This window comes from Cupressus sempervirens, chromosome 3, assembly GCF_028749045.1.
Source record: "Cupressus sempervirens isolate cs-2001-9-10 chromosome 3, ASM2874904v1, whole genome shotgun sequence".
Classification (NCBI taxonomy): domain Eukaryota; kingdom Viridiplantae; phylum Streptophyta; class Pinopsida; order Cupressales; family Cupressaceae; genus Cupressus; species Cupressus sempervirens.
This window is the reverse complement of record NC_143120.1, coordinates 1,105,818,008-1,105,827,158: the sequence shown is the minus strand read 5'-3', so window position 1 is coordinate 1,105,827,158 and position 9,151 is coordinate 1,105,818,008.

Here is a 9,151-nt window from a genome sequence, read left to right as displayed (position 1 = left end):
TATTGCAATCCTAAGGAAAAGGGTGTGTTTGTTCAGCTAATTCAAAAATTCTCAGATGTGTTTTCCTAATCATACGAGGACTTAAAGAACTTTAGGAATGGACAATTCCAACATCACATTCCTCTCAAACTTGGGATGAATCCCTTCAAAAAAAAGTTGAGAAACTATAATCCTAAAGTGGCAAATGTGATCTTTAAAGAGGTAGATAAAATGTTGCAAGAAAAGATCATTTATCCAATACAAAGATCATTTACCCCCTACCCCTTATGGACCATATTCTCCAAGTCATTGCTAGTTTAGAAATGATGTCCATGCTAGATGGCTTCTCAGGATATAATCAGATAAGTTTGGCAAAAGAAGACCAATAGAAGACAACTTTTACAACACCTTGGGGAACCTTTGCCTACAACCGTATGCCTTTCAGCCTTATAAACATTGGAGCAACCATTTAGAGAGCAATGAACCTCTCATTTGGTCATCTAATTGGTAAGATCATAGTTACTTATTTGGATGATTTGACAGTCTTTTTAGAGAAAAGAGAGGATCACATCAAAGACTTGGAGACTGTACTCCAAAGATGTAGAGATCATGGTATCTCTCTCAATCTGAAAAAGTCAATTTTTAGTGTTACTGAAGGAAAGTTGCTAGGGAATATAGTCTCATAGGAAGGCATCAAAATTGATCTAGATCGAGATAGAAATATCTAGCAACTAGGTTTGCCATTAGATATAAGCAGTGTCAAATTCTTCTTTGGCTAGGTGAGTTTCCTAAGGAGGTTCGTGCCAGATTTCTCCAAAACTACCAGAAATATTGTAGGGATGATGAGCAAGAAACAACATTTTAAATGGAAGGAAGAAGCCAAGAGAGCCTTTGAAGAAGTAAAACGAGCAATGGCTCACACCCCAACATTAATACATCTTGATTTCAAAAAGGATTTTATTTTGTATTATTATGCTTCAGAACATACCATGTTCGGTATCCTATTGCAGAAAAAAAGAAGAATGAAGGAGCCCCTATAGCTTTCATGAGCATCCCACATAAAAGCATGAATTGAAATACTCTTTGATTAAGAAGCAAGCATTTGTAGTTGTCAAAGCTGTCAAGCATTTTTGATATTATATACTGAACCCTCACTCAATTTTTTATGTACTATTTTGGCCGTTAAAAGCATCCAAACCCAACAAGAGGTGGGAATGAACCATAGAGCTACTTGGGTTTCAAGAGTTCAAGAGTTTGATCTTGACATCATACCGACTAAGCTAGCTTGTGGATAGGGTCTATGTCACATTATAGCTAAAAGAAAAGAAAAAGAAGAAGATTTTCCCAAGTTCCTTTCATCAGCAAGTAAGATAAATGGTTCACCAACATGGCCTACTACCTGATAGGTGGAGAATTCCCTACACATTTGTCTCCAAGAGAAAAATGAGATCAGAAGTTGAAATTTTCCAAGTACATAATCGTTCATGACATACTATATAAAAAAGGATTAGATGGCACCTTCCTTAGGTGCATTGATGAAGTTCACCAAGAAAACCTATTGAAAGCATTTCATGATGAAGCTTGTGGAGGCCATTTCTCTTCAACAGTTACTACTTACAAAATCTTAAGAAATTATTATTATTGGCTGAGTATGTTCAAAGATGCATACACTTGATTATGAAATTGTGAAAAATGTAAGCTCTTCAAGGGAAAACCTCACCTCACAACATTACTCCTCAGACCAGTAGTGTGGATAAACCTTTCAAGCAATAGGGTTTAGATGTTATAGGTCCGCTCACACCATCCTCAAGCACCAGACATAATCATATTCTTACTACAACCAACTACTGCACTAAGTGGGTATAGGCAATATTGTACACTCGAAAGTGTCCCACTCTAAACCCTTCTATCCAAACGATTCCATGAGTTGGAATGTTTGGATGCCGGCTTAGAGCTCTCTATCCACGGAGTGCAAGAGAGTATATTTCAAAAATAAGAAGGCTCTCAGATGAGCCTTAGAAATAGTCTTCTTGCTAGTAAACCATGCAATGAGAGGTTCCAAAGACAAGATGCAAGAATGCAAATGTCTCAAGGAGTTCCTCAAGAATGCAATGCAACTAAAGATTAAACTAGAATGAATATGAAAAGTGCAGCTATTCTAAGCATGGACGAGAGTGTTACAATCCAAATATTAAGCTATGTGAGATAGATTATTGCAAAATAGAAGCTAAACTAACATGCAACATGAATCTAAGCTAAAATACTATGGTATGAGAGAATGTAGACAAGAAATAGAAGTTCTCCACAAAGCTCCAAAGAAACCTGTTAGAAAACCTGCAGCATAACAATATTCAAAATGATGATGGATTGAGGGGGAAAGCTCTCTCCCTTTTAAAGATGTATGGACGGTAGAGATCAAGATGAAGATGGTGGATGATCAACGGTGGAATTCAAAAAGAGGAGTGATCCATGTGCACACACAAATCAACCAATAGAATATAAGTTGACTTGTCATATAAGACAAAAGTCACAAAGCCTTTTCTTTTAATTGCAAAATAGAAAAAGGACTTTATGTGTGCACTTTAAGTGGGTTAGAAGAATGGGGTCTTTTATTTAATTAAAAGGGGACATGTTCTTTTAATCAAATAATGAACTTAGGATAGCATAGTCAAACTATAGGTTATAATCAAATAAATTGATTATTAGCAATTTGGCTTAGGTAAGTGATTAAATTAATTTAGCCAAAATGTTGAAAAGGAGGCTAATAGTCTAGATGACCATTTTTAGGTGATTACATTTGGCCCTCTTTGACTAATGCGTGATCAATCTGGGAACACATTATGTCAAAGAAAATCGAAGCCAAGTAGGCGATGATAGATATAGATGTCTAATCTCGAAGAGTGAAATGCAGAAATAGATAGCAAGTCCTGAATGCACAGCCTGATAGCAGTAGTACTGAACACTAGGAAGAGATGATGTCAGAATTCAAGAAGAATACTAACACTTAGAAAAGCAGATAGAGTGAGAGCAAGTGAGAAGATCAAACAAATGCTCCTAAGCAGTGATAGAGTATTTCTGCCCCCTCGGGATCGAAATTGAAATGAGGTAAGGGGATGCCAAACTGGCTAGATATGAGAAAATTAGAATATAGCAATGTCCAAAATGACAGATAGATGATTAGAACCCAAGAATGACTATATAAAAAAATTGATAAAATGCCCCAGTTTGACTAGAGTTGACCTTGAAGGATATAGCATAAAAATAAGGTCGAAATGAGTAGAAAGATGATTTTAGACATGAAATAGTGAATTTAAGTAGATATGAAGTATGGAAATGATAAAGAGATGAAGAAATGAAGATGTCCTAGTGATGATTCAGAGATTAGACCTCAAAAGGTCAGCTAACTGCTCAGAAGAAAGTAGAATTTTAAAAGACAATTTTGACCATCAAGATGAACTCGAATTTGGATTTCGATCCCGAAAATGAATCTAGGACGTTGAAATTATTTAAGAGGTCAAAACTTTATATAATGTGATGATAAGATAGAAAAGAGATTAAGTGAAAGATTAAGAAGGTAAAGGACATGAACAAGAAGAAAGTAAAGAAATATATGAAAGGAGTTAGCCTATATGTCCACAAAAAGATGAAGAGAGAGCTCTCCCCATATGCAAGAATGCAAGACTAAGCTAGAAAATGAACCTAAAATGCAAGCTAATATGCAAAGTGGTTTACCAGCAAGAAGCACATAACATTTAGACTCTTAATTTCATCATTGAGCATTTATTAGGGACATCATGAGATCATACAACCATCACTAGTATAACTATGAGGATATGAATATGATCGATATTAGATAGGTATGTGGAAATCCAATCTAAGCATCAGAGACATGTAAGTCAAGATAACTACGTGATTAGATTCCCTAAGTTTAATTTAGCAAGATTACACCTATATCAAGGCATAAGCGCCAGGATAAACCCTGAGTGCGATCTTGCAAAACAATCAAGGATGATACATTTGTAAGTCAACATGTTGAATAGGACCAGCATAAATGCTTACAACACTATAGAAAAACAAAAGTATACCCACAAGTAGAAATCAAGAAAACATGCCCCATGCCCCCAGTCTTCTAGTCAATGACATCCTTGAAAGACTATTAGGGATGGAACATATAGTAAAGAAATTGTCATAGACAACACACAAAGTAGATAAAGATTAGCATAGCTCAATTGTTTAAGTGTTAAAGTGTGTGTGTGTAAATCACTTGGCCACTTCTTCAAGACTTGATTCTGATAGTGAGAAATATCGTGACATCAAAGACCATAGGTAAACTATCTAAAAAAGTGTTAAAAAAACACTTGATGTCAAGGTGGGTGGGGGTAGTGTTGAGAAACATTGTTTTGTAAGTTGTCAAAGAAACCCTAATGTACAAGAATACCTTAATAGGCTAAGTAGATATGCCCTCGAGATGAGGACAAGAATCAATTCCAAGCTAGGAAATGTGTAGCAAAGTCGATGATTGAGACGGATAGACATAGGTGCAAGGGTTTCAAGTAGCACTTGTTTCCAAGTTTTCACCACTTGACAGATTTTTTTAGGACTTTTTTTTATTTTTAGAATTTTTTCAACATCATATAAGATTTTTTGGATTTTTTAGAAGGTTTTAGAGATTACTAGTTCTCAAGAAAGATCACATCATTTTCTCCTAATGTCTAGCAAGGTGTAGGACATGATGGAGCAAAAAGTTGGTGGATAGACAAAGATGGATAAGAAAGGAGTATGAAGCAAGTGAAAGTGATCCTCAAGGACACACTCCTCAAGAGTACCCAAGCTAGGGAAAGAGGTGAAATAGTCATATGAAGCATATTTTGGATAAGCAATGGAAGTAATGAGAAAGATAGCATGTAGGATAAGCAATGAAGCCAACAAGTGAGATAGCATGAAGATAAGCGATGGAAGCTAATGAGAAAGATAGCATGTAGGATAAGTGGTGAAGCCAACAAGTGAGATAGCATGAAGTGTGTAGTCCAAAAGAGTAGCCATTTCAAGAGACCTATGAGAACCATGTTTCATTTATTATGATCAAGATCAAGGGGTCAACTAGATAGTATAGCAATGGGATAGAGCAATAAGAATAAAGCTCAAGATAGAGGCTATGAGTGAATGGGAGAGCACAATAGAAAATCTAGTGGATAAGATAGCCAATATGCAAAGATAGCTCAACATTGTCAAGATCAAAGAGAGAAGAGGGGATAGATGGATGATGGAAGAATTACGCATGATGCCTGTTTGCTAGGTTTTCATCATGGTACTTATCCAAGGTGCCACAAGAAGTAGTTTTCACCATAGGATGGATTTATTTCTCTTTACTTTTGCTACCAAGGTGCCACAAGAAGTGGTTTTCACCAAGGCACATTTTCATTTTTTTTTTTTTTTTGTATTTTTTCTTCTTTTTTTTCTTGAATTTTTAGAAAGAGCTCAAGCTATTTGAATGTAGATAGTGCTCCTATAGGAAAGATAAGTCATGATAAGCCAAGACCATAGAAAGGTATGCTCAAAGATGTTGATAGGGTGATGAAAGAGAAATGGTAGTAGGAAGAATATATTGAGGATAAGAGTTCATGTATAGAAAGTAAGTGTAAGATTTAGAGAATTTCATGAGGGTAGCTGAAATATTGGACAAGATCAACATTGACACACACCTTGAAGGTTATTGGAACAATGGAGGAATCATGGATGAAATAGCTTGAGATTTAGATCTATGAGGTGGTAGAAGAGATTTGGAAAAAAGTGGAGTGGAAGGCTTTGGAATATTTTTAGAAAGATTTTTGAAAGAAGATGGAATGAAAGCCTTTGGAAGCTTGAATGTCAACTTTGAAGTATTTTCAATATTCAAGTCTTTTAAAAGAGACTTGGGAATCCATATAGCTTTAGATTTTCCTTCAGATACTTCAAAACAAATTTCTTCAATAATGGGTTTAGGAACCCATATTTTATTTGATTTAGTTTTTTTAATAGTGGACCTTTGCGGTCTCTTTTGTGCATTCTCCTTCTTAGTATTAACATGTCGATTAGATGGGACATAGTGATATTTATTTTTTAATGGATTCTTATGTTTATTCTCACTTCCAAAGGACTTGGGATTTGTGTATGAATAAGGATGATATGATTGGTTTAGATGTATAGATGGGTGAAAAGTCATCAAGGATGAGTGTCTTTGTTGATCTTGAGGTATGGTGGGAGAGCTAGGAGTGGAAAGTGTAAGAGATGAAGGAACATAAGGTCCCAATATAGATGGAAGGTTTGAAGGCTTTAGCTTTGATGGATAAGGACCAAGGATAGACTTAGAAGATGCAAATGGATAGTGAAAAGGGATATCAACATCTTTAGATTGAGCAACATAGTCAAAGCCATCAATAGACTCATGAGTAGCTTTGATAGGAACAACATTTTTAATAGGAGCACTTGAAGCTTGAGCACAATTTTGAAGTGGATATGGAGAAGTAGAACATGAGGGGATGCTTTGATCTTGACAAGCAGCCTTGGATAGCATATGAAGAGAACTTTTCTCATAATTTTCAGTAAGCTCAAGGGAGATAATGCAAGTGGTATCTTCATCATACTTAGGAGGTGGACAAGATATAGGATATGGAGGGGAAAAATCTTGAAAGAGATGAAAGGGTGCTTGATCTTGATCTTTCTTGACATTTATAGCTTTTTCTTTTTGAGATTCCTCTTGACATGGAGCCACTTCTAAGGACAAGGGAGAATGAAGAGTGAATGGAGTAGTGCTTGGATTAGGCATAGTAGTGCATGAAGGTTGAGGATGTTTAGGATTAGTAGCATGGAAAATGTTTGTAGCCAAGTGAAGGTTAGCTTGAGTTTCTTTTAGAGATAGCCCTTGAGGATACACATAGTGAATGTGGAAAGCATTAGGTTCTTTATTTGATGGAGGCATGTTGGAAAGATTTGAAGTGTTGGGAGATGCATGAGTGTTGGAAGAAGTGGAAGATGTAATGGAGCCACTACTAGACATAGGTTCATTAATGTAATCTTGCTCAAGAGAAGTATCCTCAACACATGAGTCACTAGAGGTTCCAATAATTCCATTATAAATAAGATCTTGGATTTTATGTTTTAGCTCAATGAAATCTGAAGTACTATGCTCATTATGTTGATGATAAGCACAATAGATATCCAAGAATGGGTTTCCATATGAGCTAGACTTAGGTAACATGATGATCTTATTGCCAAGAATTTTTTGCAAAGTGTCATCATAAGAATCTTCCAAGGGAGCAAAAGTTCTATCAAAATTATGTCTAGAGTCTTTTTGTTGTTTTTCATGTGAATCGTATGCATACATGTCTTCATCATTATCTTGGTCAAAGATAGGTCCATCATGAAATTTTAGCATAGGCTCAAAGAAGGTATCAATTGCTTGTTCTCTAAAGAGGTCTTTAGATCTAGAAGATGAAGATATTTGATGTCTTGAAGTAGAGCATGTGGACCTAGAAGAAGAGGATGACCTCAAAGAAGGTGACTCACATGCATGTAAATACCTTAAGGAAGATTCATTTAATGATGCAATCTTCTCCTCTAACCTTTTCTCAAGTTTAGACTTCATTTCCATCATGCGCTTAGAGAGACAAAGGTAAGAAAGATCATTTGTCTCTTCTAGTTCTTTGTACTGTGCATATAGATCTTGAAACTCTTTAGTGACATGGAGGATATCATGAGCATCTAGATTTGGTTGAAGTTTGGTAGCACAAGGTTTAGATTCCATAGTTTTAGATGCAAAGCCAAGCATAAAATAGCCTAGAAGATAACTTGATGTTGAAACTATAGGAGGTAGATTGTTCACTTGCCAAGATAGTAGAGAGAGATGAAAGTGACTTGTCAAACAATATGTCCAAGAAACTTATGACATGAATGACTCAAATCAATAGCTAGGCAAGATGCCCAAATAGCCAAATAGATAGAGCAAGCAGGGTGACAAGTGAACAATTTTCCCAACCCAAGAGTGTACTCAAGAAATCAAGGTAACCATTTTAGCAAAAGGATGGCTAGCAAGTGGAGATAGACCATGAAGACAAAAAGACCAAGAGCACCAAGACCAAAGAGTCACTTTAAGCATGTTCAAGAATTAGAGAAATAGAAAATGAAAATCAAATGATGAGACTCCCCTTAGCAAGCAACACAAGAAAATATTTGCACTTGATTTTTTGACTTGGTTGACAAAGTTTGACAATAGTTGATAGCATAGCAAGTTTGATGTTCAAAAAAAATTTCTTTCCAAGCAAGATAGTGACACATGGAGTATTCTTCAAACAATCAAGCAAGGGACAAAGCAACCTTGCATGATACAAGCATATGTGACGTCTCAAAAGAATTTTCTAGAATTATCGTCATGTGTATGTTCAAAAAATTTTCATAGGTCTAGCACATTCAAGAACACATCAAGCAATATCTATCTAAATGTCATGGTTCATTACTCAACAACTTGGCCCACGCTTGATGCTCTTTTGCCTCACACCAAGTGGTTTGCCACAAGAGATATTGGCTTTGTCATGGAAATGCCATAAGCATAACCAAGGGAACACATATGGTGAGTGTAAAATCTTGGGGTGATCCGGGTAGTCCACTAGGATCGATCCTTGCACCAAGAAGTTGAGCGGCTAAAAAAGGGTAGTTACTAACTTGGAGTTTTTAGATAGGGCTTCCGTTCATAGTGTTCCTCTTGCTCCCTATTACGAGACACCTCACCTTGCGATGAGTAACCGATCTCACGATCACAAGAGTACCTTAAACATTCTTGCCTAGTGATCTCCCTATGGTTGAAATCCCATAAGCAATCACACTAGGCGAAGACAAACACTACGTCTACAAAAGTTTTGTGTCCTTGATAGCCTTGAGTTTATAGTGGGTTGGAAGAGCCGAGTAATTTGTTTGTCTCCACTTGGGTCATTCCTCTCAGGTTGTCCGAGAGCAGGCCCTCTAAAGGATTCTAAACTACACAAAGAGTGGATCAACTTTTAGAAGTCAAGATTTCTGATTCACCATAAAGGTGAAGAGCATACTCTCCTATTCCAATAATTTTCTCCCAAACATGCCAAGAAGATTCAGTTACCCTTTGCTTTTGAAACCAAATGGCAAGTCAAAATTTCTGATTCAC